Source organism: Elephas maximus, chromosome 16 (assembly GCF_024166365.1).
Source record: "Elephas maximus indicus isolate mEleMax1 chromosome 16, mEleMax1 primary haplotype, whole genome shotgun sequence".
Classification (NCBI taxonomy): Eukaryota; Metazoa; Chordata; class Mammalia; order Proboscidea; family Elephantidae; genus Elephas; species Elephas maximus.
The window spans coordinates 75,153,320-75,176,880 of record NC_064834.1 but is presented as its reverse complement, the minus strand read 5'-3'; the positions used below and the strand labels follow the sequence as shown (position 1 = coordinate 75,176,880).

General features: G+C 48.2%; 2 protein-coding genes across 8 annotated transcripts in view; both read left to right on the top strand.

The window, feature by feature from the left end:
- Window positions 1-23,561, top strand: part of FAM53B (family with sequence similarity 53 member B) — a 533,156-nt gene that overhangs the window by 86,621 nt on the left and 422,974 nt on the right. The window lies entirely within an intron of this gene.
- The window catches only part of CTBP2 (C-terminal binding protein 2), a 165,057-nt gene that overhangs the window by 38,658 nt on the left and 102,838 nt on the right, over window positions 1-23,561 (top strand). For 6 of the 7 annotated variants that reach the window (XM_049854791.1, XM_049854788.1, XM_049854783.1 and 3 more), the window contains one exon: window positions 13,451-13,554. The gene's annotated coding sequence lies outside the window, so the exon portion shown is untranslated. Of the gene's footprint in view, window positions 1-6,388; window positions 12,437-13,450; window positions 13,555-23,561 lie in introns of those variants that run through there. The other variant, XM_049854785.1, reaches the window with a different exon arrangement.

The window sequence follows — 23,561 nt, the reverse complement described above, 5'->3', positions numbered from 1 at the left end:
GTTGAGGGTCTTCCACTTTTCTGCTGACTCTGTACTCTGCCAAGCATGATGTCCTTCTTCAGGGACTGATCCCTCCTGACAGCAGGTGCTGAAGAGGCAGTAATGAACCAGGCTTGACGTGGCTTAAGTTCCAGTGATGATGTTTGCTTTTTTACAAACATGACAGACAAGAAACCAGATCCCTTGCCATCAAGTTGATTTTGACTCATAGCAACCCTATATTTAAGTAGCCTGGCTGGTGCAAGGAAACCCTGGTGGCATAGTGGTTAAGTGCTACAGCTATTAACCAAGAGGTTGGCAGTTCGAATCTGCCAGGCGCTCCTTGGGAACTCTACAGGGCAGTTCTACTCTGTCCTATAGGGTTGTTATGAGTCGGAATCAACTCGACGGCAGTGGGTTTGGTTTGGTTTTGGCTGGAGCAAACAGTTCAGTGCTCGTCTGCTAACTGAAAGATTGACGGTTCAAACCCACCCAGCAGCTCCGTGGGAGAAAGACATGGCAATTTGCTCCCGTGAAGATTACAGCCTAGAAAACCCTATGGGATGGTTTTGCTCTGTCACATGGGGTCGCTGTAAGTCGAGATCAACTAACGGTGTCCAACAACCACCACCACCCCCCACCACACCCACCCCCATTAAAAGAGTGACAAATTGGGCCATATTGGTCTGTTCAGAGTTCCTGAACACTTGATACCAACCAAGATTTGTTTCCCTTAATTTGAGAAGAGGAAGGCTGGAGTGTAAGGCTTATGTGTATCTAAGCATTTCGGAAGAAACATGTATCTGCTCTGTGTTTAAATATAGCATGGTGTTTGCTACTGAGACAGAATAAGCAATTGAATATGTAGGTCATTGACTTAGGAGGATGAGTCCGGAGGTTCTCTTGGAATCTGATTAACACTGTCTAACATTTGGGTTGTTGATGGCGTGCCAGAATCCGGTTACATGGTCTTCATCAGCGGGCCGGGGGTGAGGTGGGGGAGGGGCTCTGTAAGAATTATTTACGTACCTCTGCCCCCTTAAGGTGGTAGGAATGTGAGTTGGTGTCCAAGCCCCACGACTAGCAGGCGGCAGCAGCAGCAGCGTCACTAGCCGCTCGGGGCTTGTGATGGGGAACGCCGGGCACGGTGCTCTGTTTTCTGTGGACTGCTGTGGCAGTCCTTTGAGGAAATCAATCAAGAGGGAGGAGAGGGATGTAGAGGGTTATACTTAATTGGGATAAATGCCAGTGGTGTATTTTCATACATTCTTGCTTCAGTCCTCCCTGTTTGGAACTGTATATTTAAAAGGAAACTGCCATCCCCTTCCGAAGTTATGTGACATTTAAAAGATCTCTGGCTGAAGATTAGTTTGACAGCTTCAAATTATATTTGAAAGAGTTTTCCTTCTAAAAAAGAAAATGAATACTTCTATTTTAAATGTCATCACAAAGACATAAACATTTAATCAAATTACGTATTTAATTTCTGTAGAATGTAATTTTTATTCATCTGGAAGTCTCTGGCTGGTTCTCTCTGGCAACTCTCAAGCCTGGGCAGTGTTGGTGAATTGAATGCGGTACAGCTTTTTGAGTGAGTGGCTCTTTATGGGTTTATAGGAGCTGAAGAAAATGGTGTTATTATTGAAATATTTTTCGTCAGGACACTTGTACCTAATGGCACTTTTTGAGGGGAAAGGGAGGTACTTTTGTGATTGTTGCTGGGAGAGAGGTCAAGATAAACTCCTGGTCAGATGAATTGGAAAAGACTGTAGCCCTGAAGACAATAAAGGCGGAAACCGCAGCCCCTCCTGTAATTTTCTTCTTTTGGATTCTTGGAATCAGCAGGGAGTTACCAGGAAGTGAGTTTGCCAGCTCTCTTTAAAAGGGAGAGAAGAGGGGATCTCAAGATGGATTCAGAGTGGCACAAAGACAGTGAGGTTGATACGGTGAGGTGAAGTGCTACCACGAAGAGTTGATGTGGAGAGTGGGGCACCAGCTCCCCAGGCTGCCCGAGAGGCAGAGGTTTACCTGTGAGGTGGCTCTGGGGCAGGTGGCTCACCTGACCCTGGTCGCCTTTGAAGACGCTCCAACTCCAGAACTTTCTGTGAGTGAGCTGGGTCTTGGGAACGGACCAGCCCAGCCTCCAGCCTGCTTTTACTGGCTGTAGTTTTGTTCGGTTTAGCCAGGCCAGGCCAAGGAGTCCTGGAGCGCCAGGCACAGCAGCCCACTCGCCCAGCGCTGGCACTGGTTTCTCTCTTCTCTCATTTTCTCCCTGGGTGCCTCTGCCCAGTTTGGGCCAGGGAAGGTGCCCTCTGTCCGATGTGATTTAGGGAGGCCTGGCCTCCAGCAGCAGCAGGGGAGAGTGTGGCGGTTGTGCCTGTCCCCAAGGATAGACTTACGTATCTAGCACCTTTGCCAGCAGTAGTGGAGAAGGTCAGGGTTCAGGAGTGTGAGTGAGCTCCTGACGGGTTGGATGGGCTCGTGGCCTTGGGGAGCCTCAGTAACCGGATCCCAGCGCAGTGCACATAGTGTCAGTAGATCCGATTCTGCTCAGCTCCCCGCAGGTAAACATCACCATCACAGAGAGGGCAGTGCCACATAATGGCCTGCAGTATTCCAAACAAAGTAAAAAAGTGGGGGCAGACCTACTTGTTACTCCTTTTTTTGGTTATGAAACTTTTTATTTTGAGGGAATTATAGATTCTCATAAGGAGCCCTGGTGGTGCAGTAGTTAAGCACAGGGCTGCTAATCGAAAGGTCAGTTCTTTGAACCCGGGATTCAAACCAGTTCAGGTGAACCCCTGTTCAGGTGAACCCCTGTTCAGGTGAACCCCTGCTGAGAATTTGCCGTTACCCCCCCACCATACATCGGATCAGAATCTGCAGTTTAAGAAGATCCTCGGTGAGAACTGCTGCCGTACTCGTGGCTCTCAGCATTGATCCCCAACATCAGCGTCACCTGGGAGCTTGTTAGAGACCGCGATTCTCAGCAGGGATTCCCACTCACCCAGTGGCTCCGCTGGTGACCTGCTCCCGTAAAGATCACAGTCGGGAGACCCTGTGGGGCAGTTCTGCTCCGTCACGTGGTGTCACCGTGAGTTGGAATCAGCTTGACAGTTTGGTGTAGATTCACTTGTGGTTTGTAAGAAAATGGGGGGGGGGACCCCCTTAGCTCCTAACTTGTTCCCCCAGCGGTGACATCGCAAAGCTACAGTAACAGTATCACAACCAGGAAACTGACATTGGGACGTTCCCACTTGTCTCACTTGGGTTTCTCTGATGTTAAATGCACTCGTTCGTGTGTGTGTGTATGTATCTGTGCGGTTTCATCACACAGTTGTGTCCCACGTGGCTCCTGCATGTACCACTGACCAGTGCGAGGATCCTTCCCTTGTTCTGTTATTACAGCCACCCCACCTCTCTGCTGCCCCCTGCCAGCTCCTAACCCCTGGCAGCCACTCCTCCTTTGTATAACTTCGTCATCTCAAGAGTGTTACAGGAATGGAATGACACAGTATGCAGCCTCTCACACTTGGCATTGTTTCCTTTGAGATCCAAGTTGTTGTGTGTATCAGCAGTTTCTTCCCATTTATCCCTGAGGAGCGCTCCACCGCCAAATATTTTTGACCCAGGCTTAACCCCAGAATGTTGGGGTAAGAAACAAAACCCATCATGGAGACATGCAGTGCAGACCCTCCATTTAACGTCAAGAAAAACAGGTACTTCCGTGGTTCCCGCAGGTCCCCTCTTAATTTGCTTAGTTTCTCAGCAAACATCCACGGGGTGATTTTTTTTCAAGTAGCTTTGAACCACTGGCCTGGCTGTTTTTGGAAACCAGCGGAAGATCTGCTTCACCTGTGGGTGTTGTTCGCCTGCACTGCAGGTTTTTGCATGGTGGATGTCAACTGAAATATGTGAAGAAACGAAACTGGGGAGAAAGGTGTATGAGTGTTCGTGCCTGGAGAAGAGCATGCAGGGTGCACCGTGGTGCAGAGGTAAAGGCTGGGTCAGCAGATTTCTGCAGGAGGAAGCCCTGAGTCCCCCTACGTGGTGGCAGCATGCTTAGTGAGAGCTGAGAAATGACAAGTCCAGGGAATCTAATTTCACAGTGAAAACTTAAAGCTGTCACTCTTTGAGAAAGTCTGTTGGCACTGTATTTGGAATGTCTATATGGGTGTAGCCTTCACGTTCATCATAGGATGAGGACAGCATTTACGAATTACTACCCACACGAACATCCTTTTTAAAAGGTTGTCTGTATTTTCAGAACTAATGAAACACAACTGAGCGATTACTTCCGTGTGTATGTGTGTTAGCTGGGGACTCCTAGTGCGGTTTGCTTGATGCAGGTGAATCAGGACATCATATCTGTGTGTTCTTTCAGACCTCCGCAGTCCTTTTTCCCTAGGTCAAGACTTTTAGGCAAGCCGTGCTGTTGGCTGCGGGCATTGCTGTCTGCAGCACCTGGAAGGGAACTGGACTGAACGGCTCCTGATGCCTGGGAGAGGCCCCACAGCATCTGTTGCAGCGTGGAGCTGGGCCTGGTTAGGATTACATGCCCATCCTGGTCAGTTTGGTGCTGGGCTTTTCTCTGCCTGTTCTGGATTCCTCTGAGTAGAGAGACAGCATCTGTATTTCAGGGACCTTTGCTCAGACACGAAGGGACTGTCCGTCCGATTGTGGGAATCAGACTGTTTGTGGGATTTCACCACTGTGAACATATTCGGGGGGGGGGTGTGGAAAGCACTTAGTCAAGAGAGATTTCAGCTTTGTCATTGATGGGTGGGTGACCTTGGGCCTCAGTTTCCCCATTTCTGCATGAGAAGCCTTCTAAAGCCTTACCTGGCTCCCTGATTCATTCTTATTTTTTTAATTAAAAAATTGCGTCTGTTTTTGAGACTATACAGAGAAACATACACCAGGACAACCATTTCTACATGTACAATTCAGTGACATTGATTATATTCTTCGAGCTGTGCAGCCATTCTCAGCCTCCTTTCCTGAGTTGTTCCTCCTCCATTTACATAAACTCACTGTCCCCTAAGGTTCCTGTCTAACCTTTCCAGTCGCTGTTGTCAGTTTGATCCCAGGTAGATAGCTCTTTTATAAAAGAGCATAATGCTCAAGGCAGACTTTCTCTACTAGTCAAGCTAAACTATTGTTTGGTTTTAAGAAGACTTAGGGGGATATTTTTGGTTTAAGGTTATCTCAGGGTAGTAGTTTCAGGGTCCCTGATTCTTATATGAGATTTGTTTCTCCCAGGGGAAATAGGTTGTGGACCCGTGAGTTTCCCTTCATGTCGGCCGGGGGTGGGGGGCGGGTAGTGTGAGGTCACTGTGGAAAGAGAGTGGGGTCTGAGGGGGCCCGTTCCAGGCTTAACACTGCAGCTTCTCGTCCCTGGTGGGTGCCTGTGTGTAGCCCGCTGATGTTAGTGTTGGTATCTCATCTGGTAGGGAATTTTTCAGGGTGGTAGATATGGCCGTTTGATTCTCAAGCTATATTCCTCACTGTGTGCTCCTTCCTGCTTATTCTTCTGTAGTCTGATCTGTGGCCCCGAGCTAGGAGGGCTGCTCTGCGTAGCAGGGCGTGGCTGGGCTGGCCTGACCTGGCCTCCAGCAGGCCCTGGAGACAAGGGATTCAGCTTCGGTGGTGCCTGACTCCCTTTCCCTTCCCCCGGGCTTGTCCGAGGTTGGTGGGGATGTTAGAACAGACTTCCTCATTGGATACGGGATCCCTTCCTTTCTTCAAAACCCACCTTGTTAGTGCAGCTAGTATTTAGGGGACTGTTTAGCAGTGCCGTTGTGGCCAGAAACCACGGCAACGGCCCAGTGGCTGCGTCTTGGCTCTGAACCCCCAGCTTCTCCCAGTCCTGCCTGACATGAGCGCACAGCATCCTCAGTGTGTGTGGTTCAGTCTGTAGGAGAACATGATCTTCGTGGGAAATGGAAAAATACAGAAAGTATGAAGAAAATGAATAATCCATAAATGATTTTTATGATCCGAAAGGCATATTTTAAAAGTCACCTTTAATCCTGTTGTGTTAGGTACTGCCGAGTCGATTCTTGACTCAGCAACCCCACATGATGGAGCAGAGCTGTCCTGTAGGGTTTTCTTGGCTGTAAGCAGAGCAGCTGGCCAGGTCTTTCTCCCGTGGAACTGCTGGATGGGTTCAAACTGTTGACCTTTAGGTCAGCAGCTGAGTGCTTAACCAGTGCATCACCAGGGCTCCCACCTTTATTTTTAGTGTGGAGAAATGTCTTCTAACATTTTGGATGTCTTTCTGTGTGTTATGCATATATATTTGTACCAAACATGAAATTCATTATTTCAAGAATATTTTAAAAGCAAATATATATAAGGTGATCTGGATTATTCTGTGTGTTGTATTTGTTTTCCACTTAGCCTATAAGCATTTTCTTGTGTTGTTAAATACCTTGGAAAACTTACTAGTAAATACATATCAGGGTGCGTGTTGTTAGTTGCCATGAAGTTGATGGTTCTCACTTGTGGCAACTCCATGTGTGCAGAGAACTGCAGTTTTCAGGCACAGCCTTTCAGAAGCAGATCGCCAGGCCTCTCTCCTGAGGTGCTTCTGGGTGGTTTCCAACCTCCAACCTTTCGGCTAGTAGTTAAGCACTTAACTGTGTATGCCACCCATGTTGTTGTATATCATTGAGTTGATTCCAACTCACAGTGAGACCCTACGTGACATATATAAACCCACTGCTGTCGAGTCGATTCCAACTTACAGCTATCCTATAGGACAGAGTAGAACTGCCCCCCTAGGTTCTCCAAGACTAAATTTTTGCAGAAGCATACGGCCACGTCTTTGTCCCATGGAGCAGCTGGTGGATTTGAACTGCCAACCTTTTGGGTAGCAGCCGAGCTCTTAACCACTGTGTCACCAGGGCTCCCATTTGACATGTATGTTGTTAGGTGCCGTTGAGTCAGTTCTGACTCATAGCAGCCCCATGTATGGCAGAAATGTATAGGTATCGTGATACATGATATATGGGTATAACATACGGTACCAGTATATCTCTCTAGGGCACCAGGATAGGTAGTTGCCCAGTTATCTTTCTTGCTTTTTGGCATCTTAGATTGTTATTCTGTGTAATCCTTGACCACCCCCTAATTATTCTCTAAGAGTAGCATTCGGGGCTGGGGCATAAAGTCATAATTTCCAGAAGAAAATGTGCCAGTTCAGGTTCCCGCTGCAGTGTGGAAGTGTTTGTCTCCTTGACTTTTCAAGAGCCTGTCTTAGCTACCTGATACCATACGTGGGTGGCTTTAAAGAACAGACATTTTCTCACAGTTCTGGAGGCTGGAAGTCCAAGTCGCGGTCTGCTTCCTTGCTGATTCCTTCCTCGTCGGTAGTCTGGGACATTTCTTGGTTACTTGGTGACCCTCACATGGCGTCTGCCTTCCCCCCATGTGTATATCTCTGTCTATTCTGGTCGTTTTAAAACTCAGAAGTGATGAGGTTTAGGATCTACCTTTCAATGGTATGTCCTCATTTAACATAACCTGAGAAAACCTTTCTACAAACACGTTCACATCCACAGTACAAAGGCCAAAAATTCAACACAGGTTTTTCTTCAGGGAGAGGGGAGGCACAATTCAATCCACAACAAGCATTAAACATTTAAGGATTTTATCTCCCTGTACTTACAGGTTCATGCCCTGAGTATCAGGAGAACAGCCCCTCTGCTAACTGTCTGACCTTTATGCTCCTTGCTAAACTGAGGGCCAATTGGGGTGCCTCACCCAGAAAGAAGTGGCTGGTAGGGTGCTGGGAACCCCATCTTTTGACTTTTTTTTATCCTACACGGGAGAAAACCAGGGACCAGAGAGCAGACTTCCCTGATACCCTAAGCCACTAGCAGTGGCCACTAGCTGGACCCTTGAATTAGCTCCTCTTTTGCTTCCACCAGGAACCCTAGTGGCGTAGTGGGTAAGTGCTACGGCTGCTAACCAAAGGGTCGGCAGTTCAAATCCGCCAGGCGCTCCTTGGAAACCCTATGGGGCAGTTCTACTCTGTCCTGTAGGGTCGCTATGAGTCGGAATCAACTCGATGGTACTGGGTTTGGTTTTGGTTGCTTCTACCACTTTTGGCCAGTTCTGGACCCTCTCACAAACGTGCATCCACCTCAGCCAGTTGCATTCTTGTCCAGTTATAGTTGGAGCCACAAGAGTCCAGAGATGACATGCAAGCGTCTCTCAGAGTTGCGGTGTGGATCTTACAATGGTCTTTCCATTGCCTGAAACTTGGCCTGCAGGGTTAGGCTTCCCTTTGAGCAGAGCTGACATTAGGGGTCCTGGCCGGAGGGCTCAGCTCCCTGTCTTTTCAGAGTTAGCAGGTCTGTCTGTTGCTTGAGCTTAATGCAGGTCTTCGTGCCCCACTCAGAGACACAGCTAGGCTCCCGCAAGCCCCCGGGTTAGCTTGCTCGGCCCAGCTGCTTCCCATCCGCAGCCAGCTGGGCAGTTTAGGGTGTGGGAAAGCAGCCTGGCTTCCCAAGATGACGTGGTTGTGTGGGTGGCTGCTCACGGATCCACTTTTTTCCTTCTTTCAAATGTGGCCTGCGCCAGCCCTGAACAGCAGCAGCAGCACCCGCTCATCAATTTACTCTTCATGTTAGTGTTTCTAGTTGGCAAGTCCTCCAATCTGGTACCCGCTTGCCCTGCTGATTTCTCCAGTGGGGACCCCTGGGGACAGGGCATTTCTCAAGTGGTTGGAAGCCTGGCTGGTGATGCCAAGTGTAGTTGCTCAGTCCCCTAGCCTGTAGTGTCCAAAAGTAAAAGGCTGAAAGACAGAACCAACGAATGGACGATTAATTGACTGCATTTGAGACAATACTGGGAAGCGATCCTATTTTATTTTCCTTTAAAAAGTGGCCAGGTTCCAAGTCTTCTCTAGTTTTCCACTCGCTCCCCTTATATTTGAAGACAGGCATTCCAAAATCTTGGCTCTTGGGTCTTTTTACATTCCTACAACCTTAAACCAGCGGAACATATTTAATATTACAAAATTTCCATAAACATTCTCTTGACAGAGCCTGTGTATGTAAACTTTCTACCTTGAGGGCAGTTTTTCTTTTTTAAACTGATGTCAGAACTCTGGGACGTGGGGGTTTGTAACGAGGTGTTGCTTTGATCTGAAGGGTCTGGGTGCAAACAGGAAGGTGAGGGGTGCTGTTTAGGCACGTGGGAAGAATTAGCTTTCAGGTGGGGTTTTTTTTTCCTCCCCCCAGTAAAGGATAATTGTTTCGGCGCTAATTAACATGGTTCACTTATAAGGCATTTGAGTCCTGGGCAGGTGGCTACGTCAAGGTGACAGTTTTTTCAGGTGTCCTGTGTTAATGTCCAGTTGGCTCCGATGTAAGAAGCACATTTGTTCTTTAGCGGACATTGTAGTTTTATTGGTTTGTGCTGTGGAGGACACACCACTTCCTGCCTGACAGGCCAGGCCGTTCTGGGCTGGTTAATAATTAAAGGCTGGGCAGGTGTACGTGTGTGTGTGCGCGTGCACGCGTGTGTGCGTGCATGTGCATGTGCATGTTGGATGCGCCAAACCAGAGCCACTTGTCCTTGTTACCTTGTCACTATAGTGGCCTGAGGTCCTGGCTAGAGGGGGATCACACATGTGTCCCACCTTGTGGAGAAGCTGCCTGTCCCTCCCACTCTCCCATCCCCTCTCCAGCCTCCCCTTCCAGCAATCCTCAAGCAGGCTCCTTCTTCCTCTGCCGTCCGGTGCCCAGCGCTGGCGGGTGTCGTTTTGCCTGGCTCTGTGGTGAGGCTTGCTGGAGAGACGTGTTGCCACTGTGGTTTGGAGTAGGGTCGTGCCCACCAGTCTCCTGTGATCTGGGCAGCAGTGGGCTGGGGTTTGGACCCAGAGTCTAGTGGCCTCTGCTGAGTTCCAGTGACAGGGACCAGAGTCCCCTTTGCTCCTGTGTCCCCAGGACTTAGCATACTCCTTGGTACTTAGTAGGCACTCAGTAACTATCTGCTGAAAGAACCCAAGAGTTTGATGTCACAGTTGATCACACACCCAGTCAAGGTTGTAAAGGGTGTGTCTGAGGAAGCTGGGGGCTCAGGTAATAGCCGCAGGTGGGACTTTCTGACAGGGTGGAGGGTGTCAGTGTGGGGACGGGTATGGCACTTGGTTAGGGTTAACTGCTGTGGACACCCCATTGTTGCTTTGCTAACATGCTCCTCACTGGACTTGGGGCAGCAGTGCAGAATTCTAGATCGTTCTTAAGCCTGTCTAGGGCAGTGGTGGTTTAGTGGCAGAATTCTCACCTTCCAGGATGGGGGACACAAGTTCGATTCCCAACCAATGTACTTAGTGAACGGCCACCACCCATCTTGTCAGTGGAGGCTTGTGTGTTGCTGTGATGCTGAACAGGTTTCAGTGGAGTTTCCAGACTAAGACTAGGAAGAAGGGCCTGGCCTGGTGATCTGCTTCTGAAATTCAGTCAGTGAAAACCCTGTGAACCTCAACAGTCTGATCCACAACCATCACGAGGATGGCACAGGACAAGGCAGCATTTTGTGCTGCTGTACGTGGGGTCACCATGAGTTGGGGGCCAACTTGATGGCAGCTAAAAACATGTAGAAAGCCCAGTGACCAGCAGACCAGGCTGGCTGGGACTCCGTGGGGCTCTGGGCACTGCTCGGCCTTTCCCGTGATGCGTGTTTATGTCTAAGTGTGTGCGTGTGCTTCCATGTGTACACTCCCTGTCATCAACAGTAGGCAGAACGCATTTGCCAAGTGATGCTCCATAGATCTCCCAGGTGGGCTCTGCAGACCTAGAGGACCTCCTCTGGCCAGAAGCAGCTGAGCCGATGCTGGACTGGGAGCGTGCCGGCCGGCACTGCCTGCCGAGGTGCAGGTTTTCCGTCGAGCAGCCGCCTGGGCTCTGCGGTTGCTGGTGTGGTAGCAGCAGTGATTTTAATCAGCTCAGTCGTCTCTGTGTCTCGTTGTATACTCCTGGAAGTTCTTAGAGAAACCCTGCCGAGACAGTTTCCCCTGGCGAACCTACAGGGCACTGCTCTGTGTTGGTCTGTCATCGAGTATCTGCTGAAACAAGTATTTCTGAGTTTTAGCTTTTCTGCAGCTCTAGTCTTTTTAAGTACTTCTTTTGACCTTCCAGTAACAATGGGCACTTGCTGTAAAGGCTCTGACAGTCTTCCAAGTCTCTCGGCGTTCTTAATCCACCGAATAAGCTGTTGCTGCTCACTTTGCGGCTGCAGATGCTCCTGAACTTCCCACTTGCAATTCGATGAACCGTCACCTCCTCTGTGAAGCCTTCTACACGGGCCGAGTTCTCCGTGCCCTCGCTGATCAATTCTTGTAACTGAGATGTTTTTCAAAGATAGAGCAGAGGATGTTACAATCTACACGCACCATTAAGGTCAGGTAGATGTTAACTGTTTTTGTCTTCCAACCTTTTTTTCACAAAGAATAATACTACAGATACTGCAGTTCTTTCCTGCCCCCATTCTTTTTCTCCTTCTTCCTTTCCAAAACGGACCACTCCTTAAAGTTGGTACATATCATTTCCTGATGTTTTTTGGAAATTCTTTTTACATGTTTCTGTATCTGTAACCATTTGACTGTCTGCTGTGCTAAGCACTGGAAATGGAAGCAAGTAGGAAGCCCACAGTCTAGTCAGTAGGATAAGTAACACCGGACAAGGAATATACATTGTGTTACACGCACAATTAATTAAGTAACTTGGTTTCCTACTGTGTTCTAGATATGTGATCGAGGTTCTTAAACCATTTAGAGACTTGGAGATGGTTGGGCACATAGCAGACTGGCAGCCAGAGCCAGCAGAGCATTACAGAAGATACTCATGAGATGGGTTTTGAAGGGTGGATAGGAGTTTGCAGACAAGCCTCCACCACCTCAGGAGGATGGTTTCTTGGCTATAGTAGATGGTCAGTTAACTTGAAACTGCGTTTGCATTGTGTCACTAGAGGATTGGGACCACTGAGAGACTCAATCTACCCTACCCCTGCTAGTGCCCCGCAAATTGGGATGTCTGCGTGTCCCCTCCCCCCGGCCCCTGGACTGGGAGATTTGGGTTGTAAAATGATGTGTGTGTACAGTTGGGAATGAATTACTTCTTGACCTTGTTGACCTTGGGTACATGATAACCTTGACTGCAGAGGCCACCTTTTTCCTGAGTTCTTCAGAATCGTTTCTGCCATCAATGCAGTTTTCAAGTAGGAGCTGGTGCTTGTTAGAGTACTCGGATCCTCTGCTTGGTGAACCCGCAGCAGAGAGAAGAGCCAGGAGAAGGAAGGGTTTTGCTTTGAGTGGGGAGTGGGAGACCCTGGGAGGCTCCTCTGTGGCTTGCACCGGAACGGGGCAGGAAGATGTCACAGGATCAGATCCCAAGAGATTAGCCCCATCGTTTTAGGAGCAGATGGTTTCCTGAAGATTTGAACGGTGCGACTGGGAAGTTGTTTACAATAATTCTGTGCCTTTTTTCTGTTAATCAACTGTTTTAATCCTGATGCTAAGAAGGGGTTGGAAAAGGTCGGGGCGGCAGCAGCAGTTCATGTCTAATGTGTACCCATCTCGTTCTCATGGGACTCAGGAAAGACTACCTTAAAACACGGACCCTCCAGTTGCATAGCAACTTCAGGGTTGCAGTTCTGGCTGTTCTCCTTGGAAGAACCACAGAAAAGGTGCCTGGACCTGGGTACTGTCCAGGTGTTGGCCTTTTCTCTAGAAGAAAGGGTCGCTCCCTGCCTGCGCCTCGTGCGGCTCTGTGTAGGAAGTGGTCCGGATACCGCGGTGGCGCCATCCATTTCTGCCTTGTCTCGTGTGTAGTAAAATGGATGTGTCTGCTGCCGGCTCCATCGCCTTGTTTCATATTGCATCTGCCAAGAAAGTGCAGTTTATTGAACATTAGGATTGAATTCTTAACTGAGTAATCAATTTCAGCAGTAAGTTAAAACGCCTTCTATGAATGGACATCTGCAACCGTTAATCAGAGCTCCAGTAGTAGATTAACAGTTGTCGGCATTTATGCTAATAATAGCACTTATAAACCAAAGGCTGGCGAATCGTACTTTATAATTCCATATTCCTCCAAACAGTTGGTAAGACTTTTTGCTTGCAGGTATTGATCGTTTGGTCCCTTGGCTCCCTACTGGGGGATGTAAAGAAAGCCAAATGACATTTTCCCAGTGATGACACAATATCACCTTCTGGTTTTGCACACTTGGCTTTGTGTCAAAATAGATGGAAAGAGTTCATTTGTTCTTGTGCTCTTCTGTTCAATTTGATCTGCTGTGTGACTAAAGCAAGACAAATAGTATTTTTAATGAAACCATTTAATAACCTCTGGTAGCTCAGAATCGAAAGCATTGGAAAAACGCAATTAAAGGATGGCTAGATGTAAACAACAAAAAATCACTACTGCAGCCTCACTGACCCAATTCATTTTCCTTTCAGGGTTTCATCACCTTAAATGGTTTTGAACCAATGAAGCTGCATTCCCTCAAGAAGACGGACAGCCCATCGTGTGAACTGTAGGGTTTGTGGACAGATTTATATTGGTGAGTTATTGTAAAATATCTCCAGGTAAAAGTTCAGTTTTCTAAAATCCCCTTTGGAAATGTGTTTTCAATTAGTTGATGGCTGTGGATCGCCGGCAGCTTCTCGATGTTTCATTGGGATGTCTAATAGCAGGATCATATTGATTGTCTTTCAATTAATTGCATCTGGTATTTTCATTTATCAAAAGCAAAATACATGTAATTAACTCTGAAGCAATATAGCTTGCTGTAAAGTGATTTTTGCCGCTGCCGCTATAGAGATAAGTCAACGGAAATTATACTACTAGGAAACCCAAGTCAGAATGGAAAGTAGTGTTGTGACTTTTCAACATACTAATTAAAAAGAATAAAAATGAAATAGAAACACAGTCATATGCCACGCCAGAACCGGATTATTTCCAAGTTCAAGTAGATTTAGACGGAAGTCTTTGGAAGGGAAGCAGCTTGCTGATTCTGACACATCTTGATCAGCTTAGATGTTTAGAGTTACCAACTCCTAGGGTTTCTTAAAGATATTTTTAAAAAACGGGAAACTTTCCCTGCCACATATAAATGGTTCGTTCTGGGGTTATTGGCAATGTGTCCTACACGGAGGTGAGTTTTCCGTTCTGTGTGCGTGTATTGGGAGTGTGGTTTAGAAAACCGCAATGTGTCAGTCCTTTACCTACAGCAAGGTTTTGGTGTCCAAAATTTAGTTTCAGCCTGCCTTTATCCATTTTTTGACAAAAGCTAGGTCTTACCCAAAAAGTCTCAAAATGGCAGCTTTCCTGAGGAGATTGATTTTTATCCTACTTAGAATTTTTTCCCCCTTCTTCAGCTAACATTGTCATTTAAAAGAAAGAAAAAGTACATGAGCAGATTTTCTCAGTGATCTCTCTGTCAGATTCCTAGGCTGGTTTCCTGAAGTGTGAATTGAGGACAGGGCCGCAAGGGGACTGGCTGGTTTGGAGGAAGACCACCTTCACCATTGGGGCATCAGGCCTCGCTTCCCGAGGAGCTGGGTGGAGTTAGAGATGGGGAGTCCAGTGGTCCTCGGTGGAAACTGGTGGTCCCGTCCCCTGGTCTAGTTGTAGAGTTGGCTGGGGGCCGAGCTGAATCGCGCCCTGATCCAAAACTAGCAGAGCGGGTTGTGGGCCAGGGATGTGACTACAGGGACCTAGGCCTGCGGAGACCTCTCGTCTGCCAAGTCTTCGTGGCCTTCTTGTTTGTGAGTGAAGCAGTGGGCTGGATGGTCCCTGAGGCACCCCCCCCCCCCCCGCCTTTTAAATTTAATTTTATGTAGAAGTCCAGAAACTTCCCAGATTTTATGAGTGGGCGTGCCTGGTGAGAGGCCGCATGTAGGCTGACCCCTCGGAGTGGCTCCTCAGTGATCTTTGAGTGATTATGAGAATGTTGAACTACCTTTGGATGAAGCGTGAGGAGGCACAGGTGTGTGTGTGTATTAGTGAGCCGTGGTGGCTACCTCAGCCATATATGTTCAGTTTGTGTCTCAAAATTCTGTCTCACCCATTTTCCTAAAAGAAACACTGTTTTTGGACTCTGCTGAAATCTGCCCTGGATTGTAAGGCAGGTCTGTGCACACGTTATCGTGGGCCCAGAGTTTGTTGGTGTTCGTCCCAGTGTTGGCTGCTGCGTCTGGGGATATTTCCAGTGGGCGGTGGTCATGGAATCTGCCAGTCCCTGTGGGTGTCCAGCCAGTCCTGTGTTCAGGACTTCAGAGCTCCTTTACCAGCAAGGGTGTTGGTGCCTCTCCTGCAGGTCAGAGGAGCATGTTAGCTGGATTGCCAGAACTGTAGAGGGATGCACAGCACATTTTATGGACATTCACTGTGGGGCTGGGAAACTGTTCCCTCTCAGAATGTAGTGTATAAGGATGAAATGGACATTTACAAACATCAGATGTTGTTGAATAATGGCTTTTTCATTCGACTCGCCCTAGAACTTGGAACACCTCCAGGACCCTGTTTAGCAGTGATCTTGGTCACAGAGGCGTGCTGTCGTTCCACAAACACATCCAGCGTCAGAATGGAATTGCAGCACAGCTCCTGACGATAAGTGTTTCCTGAGTGCTGAGCGGGCCCAGCTCTGCTGTGTTTTAGGTGTAATTTTGAGTAAGAGTTTTTGACAGCTTGGAAGAGCTGAAGAGGCTCCTTTCCACACTGACAGTGTCTCACAGAGTCTACAACCACACCCACATTGACTTTGGCCTCTTGGCCTGGTTACTCCCAGCACAGGGTCACCCTGCCTCAGTTAACCTTCGCCCACAACCACACAGGCGGGGTTCTCTCATATGTCCCACGGGTCATCTGGCTGCTCTTGCTCTTCTCCCTGTAGCTCATGGTTTAAGTCATACCCCACTCTGTGTGGCACCACCCACTCAGCTCTACCTTTGGTCAATACCTATTAACACAAGAGAGGGCATTTTGAATTGTAGCCAAAATCAGGACCAAGGGTTGATATCAACCAGGTAGCTCACCTGCTGTGAGAACTCTGGTCTAGACTAAGATCTTAGGCGTGCAGCTCCATAGAAATAGACAAAGAACGTGCAGCTCCATAGAAAACTCCGTAGTTCACTGAGTGGCAAACCCGTGAGCACCAGAACCATTTGTACGTCATTTTTGTCCTCTTAGCACTTTTATACCCTGAGCACGTCCTAATTTAAAAGCATTATATTTCTGTTGTACTAGCCTTGGTGTTTTGTTTGTTTTTAATTTCAAATCAAATGTTTCAACTTCCTTTCCCAAAAAGAAGCTTGTTTTGTCATTGATGATGAATAACGACATACTAAATTTAGATCGGTTGCATTTCGTTCCTGCTTTTACTCTCTGTTCTGTCTATGGCTGCTTGTTAAAATGAAAACTCTTCTTGCCATATGGTTTGCTGACTTCTCCAGGAACCAGTTAGTTCTCCGTCAGCTCAGCAGGATCATTGTTTTTCTTGTAGCGTTTCGTTATTACACGTTAATATTTGCAGCAGCGCCCAATTATCTTGTAATTTTAACAGGTGTCAGGAAAAAACTAAGTGCTTCTTTGTTCAGTGTCTACAAATAAGTGGATGTGCAAGTCAGAGCGCTTAGTTTTATTATGTGAAATGATGGCATCGTAGCTGTGCTGTGGTTTTGCAGAGACACAACAGTGTATGTGTCAATTGTGTGCCCAGAGAAATGCGCGTACTACGTTATTGTGGCAGATTACAATAAGGATGCAGAGTATTGACCTTCCTGACAAAGCCTCAGGGAGAGAGGACCTGAGTGGATGGGCGCTGTAGCTAGATCTGCTTGGTGGTAGGAGAGGCCTTGCCTGAGTATGCCACAGCCATCCTAGGATCCACTAGCTGGCTGCCCAGGAGAAGTGTGGCTTTAATGGTCTGGAACCCCTGCCCTGTTTCTGGCAAGACAAACCTTTTTCTTTCCCAATAAACAGAATAGGAAGGATTGCCTTATTTTAGGAACAAACACCTAAACTCTGAGGCCCAATGACCAACGTTCGAGGTGCGGTGGAGGAACCTGGCTGTGGCCATGCTGGTTCCAGTGCAGTGGCCTTCCAGGACCTCCTGGACCCCAGGGGCTTCCCGGGCCCCAGCCTCCCAAGGGCTCATCCTGCACTGGCCACCAGCCATCCAGGACACCCATCTGGCCTTCACTACGGGACGTGTGATCCTGCTTCAGCTTTGAGACTAGAGGCAAGGCTGCCAGCATCGGAAACCACAAACCCAAAGAAGATACGCAGGCCTTTTATCTCTGGGGAGCCCTCCAGATGAGAACCAGACTGAGTTGGGGGTAGTGGGGGAAAGATGCTGATGGAGATTACTCCAGCTCTCTGGAGAGGGCAGGAGGGCCCCACTGGAGCTCTTGGTCCTTGTTTGGGTTTTTTTTTCTTTCTGAGCTTTCAGGGACCAGTTGTGCAGCTCCAAGCTGCACGGGGCCACTCTTTCTCCCAGCAGCGAATGGGGGTGTTGATTCAGCCTTCGCCTTTCCTCCTGAGACTCGAACTAGCACGGCCTGCTGAGTAGGACTGTGGAGATCATCCCCTTGAGTCCCAACACCACCCAGAGTCACAAGGAGGTTCAAGACTCCGGCCCCCAGCTCCTCCTGGTGGGGTTTGTTTTCTTCTGTGTTAGCACTGTTCTCCACCTCCTGCCAGCCCACCCAGCTGCTGGTTCCAATCAAAGTCCATTTACCAGTGAGGGAGGAACAGAGTGGAACAGAGGGTCTCAATTATCGCCCTGTCCTCCACGTGTGGGCAATAAAGAGCCTTCCTGTACTTCCTGGGGACCTGGCCAGGGTGGGTCTGTGGCAAGTTGCGTTCCCGCTACAGGGTATGTGATGGGGGTCCCCTGCTTGGGGGAGGGATGGCTCGTCCCACCCCCCCCGTCTCCCTCCTGGTGAGGTGGTGAGTGTGTCAGTTACTGTGACACTGTTCAGGATTATACTAGAAAACGTAGGTGCAGGGTCTATCTCGCTTCCCAAGATCCTTATTACCCTGGCTAAGATCCCCATAGTATTAATGAAGAACCTGATTCTCAGGTCTGTTTGAGAGCACATGGGGCCTGCAGGCAGATCTTGGGCACAGGCACCAGTAGTATGGCCCCACACAGGTGTCCCCTTGTCCTGTGCTAGTGGGAGCGTTTGAAGGAACATCGCATTTGTCCATCTTGCTTTGCCAACACTGCAGGATCCCCTGGTACTAGTCACCATGATTTTCTGGTATCCTTTACGCTGTCCAAATTCATTCACTCAAGTGTATAATGGAGTTGGGAGGCCCTGGGTGGTATAAATGGTTAACAGCCATTAACTGAAAGGGTAGGGGTTCAAGTTTACCCAGAGGCACCTTGGAAGAAAGATCTGATAATCTAGTTCTGAAAAATTAGCCATGGAAAACCCTCTGGAGCACAGTTTTACTCTGACGCACATGGGGTTGCCACAAGTGGGAACTGGCTCCGTGACACCTGTTGTTTTGTTTTTGTTTTTGAACTCATATCGTGGAGTCAGCACCTGCCCAAGCGAGTGAGAGAGCAGCTCTTGGTCCAGGCGACCCATTGCTGTCGAGTCAATTCTGACTCAAGCGACCCTGTAGGGTTTCCAAGTCTGTAACCTTTGATGGAAGCCAACTTCCACATCTTTCTCCCACTGAGCCGCTGGTGAGTCTGAACTGCTGACCTTTCGGTTGGCAGCCAGGCACGTACCCACTGCGCCACCAGGTCTGAGTGAGGTGAGGCTGAAATGTGGGCTATTTCGCCCTTTGGGGTGTGGCTGTGTGCAGGACTCATGCAGAAAGCACCCTTTTCTCCCCAGTGAAAACCTGCTGTGGTGGGACCTGAGGCCTGGCCTGTGAGCTTTCACACTCCCCCGCCCCTCGGTGCCCCAGTGGGCTGGGAACAGGAGCCCAGTTTATGGGCCAGCCAGAGGCAGGTGTTCGCAGAGTGATCATTATCATTTCCCCAAGGCTCTTGTTTGTTAGAGGAGGAAGGACGGGGAGGCGTGGGCGGAGGAGGGACAGGGCAAGGGCCTGCATCTGTTGAAGGAAATACAATTTCAAGTTTACTGAAGTTTCAGCTTGGGGATTTCTGTCAGTGTGTGAGGGAGTGGGCGCCGACATCAACGGTGGGTCTCTAATCAGTGTTCCTGCAAGTGATCAATGGCGAAAGAGAGTTCTTTATTTCTGTAAATATTTGTGTTTAACATTTACGCGAGTTGCTGCTACTGTTGGAACATATCACACCACACGAGAGCACACCACACCAACACACCACAGCACACCACAACAACACAACACAGTTACTCTGCGAACACATCAGACAAATAACATTTTGGCGGGGCAGGGGCATGGTCTTGGTTGCATTTCCATCTGTGTTTTTATGGAGGGACACACCCTCACTGAAGCTGAACGGGTGGGTTTGTCCATGTTCAAATGTTAAGTTGGCTTTACATTTGACTTACTACTAAATGCCCTCAGCTAGGAATTCTAGAAAAATGCTTAGTGTCTCAAGAAGGGTTTGCATTTCGGGCCTGTCCCGAAACATCTTACATGGTACTGGAAGAACTGGGCACCTTCAAAATTTTTCAAGACCTAATTTCTGAATCTCGATTTGGACCGTTGTGTAAAACAGCAGAAAATCAGATGCCTTTTCTAAAGTAAGGCTGTAGGTGGTTCTCACGTACTGTCGAGTCGATTCCGATAAGTGCTTGGTGGTTAACTGAAAGGAAACCCTGGTGGCGTAGTGGTTAAGAGCTACGGCTGCTAAACAAAAGATTGGCAGTTCGAATCCACCAGGCGCTCCTTGGAAACTCTGTGGGACAGTTCTACTCTGTCCTATAGAGTTGCTATGAGTCGGAAACAACTTGACGGCAACGGGTTTGGTTGATTGGTTAACTGAAAGGTCAGCGATTTCAACCCACTAGTGTCCCCATGGGAGAGACCTGCCGATCTGCTCCCATAAAGATTACAGCCTAGGAAACCCAGCGGGCAGTTCTACTGTCGTGTAAGGTCACTGTGAGAAGGCTTTAGGAAAAAGGCTAAAAATTTGTTGCCCCTGGTAGATTTTGTGGCCCAGGGCTTGGTGCTTTCCTCTGGGGCCGAGAGAAGGATGCTGTCGCCTTCGGCTTCCTCCCTCCGCATCTGCCTACAGCCAGCTAACTCGTTTCTGCTTTATCGATTGATTCATTTATTTTTTGGCAAACTCTGCAACTCCTACCTGGCTCCTTGCTGTTTAAAAATAAAGTCTTCTTGGTTAACTGAATCCTTTTGGAACTCATTGTTTTCACATAGCGATTAAGATAATTCCCCCAGACTTGTTAAGGATGAATAGGAGGTTTTTCAAAGAAAATGCTGTGTAACCCACTAGGCTGATACGTGAGCATGTCTCCCATGAGTGGACATCTGTGGACGGAGGGAAAACGGAAAATTTTTCTGTCCTTATCCTTAGAAGCAGCCCCGAACAGTGACATTTATACATATTTCATCATGTGGTTTCTTTAGGCACATGGAGCAAACAAATCAATTTCTCAGCAGTACGCTATTTAAAAGAAACAGCAGCAACCTGTGGGGTAAGTTGCAGAAGCTGTTAGGATTAATTATATATGGCAAAAGAGATAGAACATTAGGGGAAAAATATAAAATGTATTAATAAAAAAAATACAACCCATGGGTGAAGAGCTGTTCTGAGCATCCGATTATGGCATTTAATTTCCGTTTCTTCATAAACGTACCCTGATGACAGTGTCTCCCTTGCCCCTTCAAACCTCCCCCCCCGCCCCATTCTGTCCTTTCTCTTGGTAGATGGGATCAGATGTGCTGGGGAGCAGTTGGATCTGTTTGGAGTGGGACTTGATTTATCCCAAAGCTATTGTGCCGTCTTTTAACATAGAGGTTGGTGGGCCGCCTTCGTGTAACCCACTAAACAAAAGGCCAACCAGCACATTACACTACCCGCTTGGGGGAGCTGTACGTATTCCCAAATAATACAGCTGTGGTCTTGAGCTCTCTACCCTGGGAAGCGGAGAGCCATTCCCGCCTCTCTCTGCGCTGGTAGGGTGGGGAGTTCTGTTGGAAGCCTGGCGTGAGGCCCAGCTCTGTATTTCCTGTCCTTGAGGGCGGGAGGAGTTGTGGCTCAGTGGGTTGATTCAGTCCCAGTTGGGATTATGATGACAGCAAAAAGGCCCACTGGCTCCCAGACCCCTGTAGCCTGGGTCCCTTGGGGCTTAAGGGCAGATAGCCTGCATATCAGATTCCTTCACAGGCCCAGTTGGTGGCCCTCAGGAAGCGGGTGTTTCCTGTGTGAGTAGCTGAGAGCCCAGGGTCACATTCGTTTAAACCTTAACTTTGATGTGAGTACCGTACTCCTGGCTTTTTATAATTCAGTGGAAACTAGCTGCGGCTACGTAATTATAGCAGACAGGACTGTAGCTTCCTCCAGGAAGGCGGCTTTGTATTGATTTGTACTCTGATCTCCCACGGGCTCAAGTGGAAGCACCGTGGAGGCCTGTTTAAGGCTGGAAAGCCTTCTGCTTGCATGTTTAAACTGAGCAGATTGATGTGGCATTTGACTTGGCTGCGAAGCAGCTCAGCTCTTTAGCGTGGGATTGCATCATCGCAGGCCTCTCCCTATGGCTTTGGCACTTCTTAGCAATCAGATGGGGAAGGTGAAGGTTCTGGTTGCCTAGAGCTTGGCCATGGCCTTACTGATGGCCAGAGGGAAAAAATTTCAATGGCAGGGCCAGGAAATGCTTACAGCTCGACCTTGACCTCTGATGGCATTGACCTTGGGCAGCCTAAACCCCTCTGAGCCTCCCCTTCTGTAAAATGGGGTTAATAGTAGTATTGAATCTCAGACTTGTAGGGGGTTAACAATGAGACAGTCACCGAAGAGTGCTTAGCCCGCAAATGGTAGACTTGATGAAGGATGCAAAATAAAGGATGACCATGAGCGGCAACTGCCATCCAGGGGCTCAGCATGGGGGCACACATGGAGGCCAGGCTGGAGGAGGACTTTATGGGGTGCATCTTTCAAGGAGGCACTTGTAGTCTGTGACCTCAGTGAAAATTCAGATTTCTCCTTTGTTGCAGATGAATAGACCTGTTTCTTTGGAACTTGGGAAGTTGAGTATACCCTCCTGTACCCCAGTCAACCTGGTACTGACTTTTCTTCATCAGGCGATAAGGGATTTTTTGAGTCTCCCTGAAGCCTTTCCCAAATGTCATACCTTAGGTTTTAGTTTTTATTTATGTTGTGGCCAAGCCGCTAGCTTCTTCAGCAGCAAAGGCCAGAGGCTGGGGCTGTGATGCTGCACCCCCTCCGGCACCCCGGGGTGTTGTGTGGTTACCTGGAGACCCGCTTGCCAGCGTGTGCCCTTCCCTGGGAACGTGTCCTCACCCTCTTGTTAGTGGCTTGAGGTCTCTGAAACTGGCCCAAACATGAAGTGCGACCCGGGGGCCGAGGCTGGTGCGGCTGCCTCTCCCCAGGGTGACCCGGTCAGCCGTGGAGAAAGCCAGCCCATTGGGCTTTCTCCGGAGAGCGCGGCTGGGAGAGGCAGCTTAGCACGGCCACTTCACATGAAAGGCTGTTAGATTCAGGTCACCGGGCTTGGACCCCTGCATTTTATGGCAAAGTCTGGAAATGCAGATTTGTAACAACCAATGTTAATGAATTCAGACTGTTTGAATTTCACACTGAATAATGGCTGGAATTATCAGAGCCAGCGGCTTCTGAGATGCCTGGATTGGTGTAATCTTTTCTCAGGATTAAATTGATAGAATGATGTAATACCACATTACTTTTATTAACAGTCTTGGCTGTAAAAGAAACACACCTATTAAGACGGGAAAATTTAGTAAAAATAGTAGTAATAACAAGACAATTTAGAATATGTAATACATTCCATAAATTTCAAAATGCCACATCTCATTTAAAATGCAGTGTTGCGCCCATTGATATGGAATGCAGCACCTTTGTACCCGAGGGCTTCTCTTCTACGTGAAAAATATTCTATTTAAATGCAGATTTTGATTTGCAATCTAGGAAGAGAATTCTGGAAGAATGGGGAGAAGGACAACCCTGCATCTATTAACTGAATTTTGGTTTTATATCTTGTTCTCATTCCTTCTGTCCTTTCTCCGCCACCTCAATCCTACCCCCTCAAAGGGTAATTACTGAAGATAGAAGAGAAATGTTAAAGTTTCAGAGGTTAATAATGTTAGACTCTTGTCTGTCTGAGAATTCTGCTCCACACCCTCCCCCATGGCCAAGTTGAAAAACATAAAAGACCCCCTCGCCTCCATTTCGTCATGTGGCGGAGGCTTGAGAATTTCTTCCTTTGAACTGAGATCATTGTCATAGGACGAGATGGACACATATCCTAGAACCCTGTCAGTATTGGTCACGTATTTGTGGCATTTAAGCTCTCAGTTTAATTTTAAAACACTTTCATATGAGTTGTGTGTGTATTTGCTCTGGGCACTAGCCTTCCCTCACTTTTCCATGTAGGTTCTGATTACCTTACCTAGAAAGCA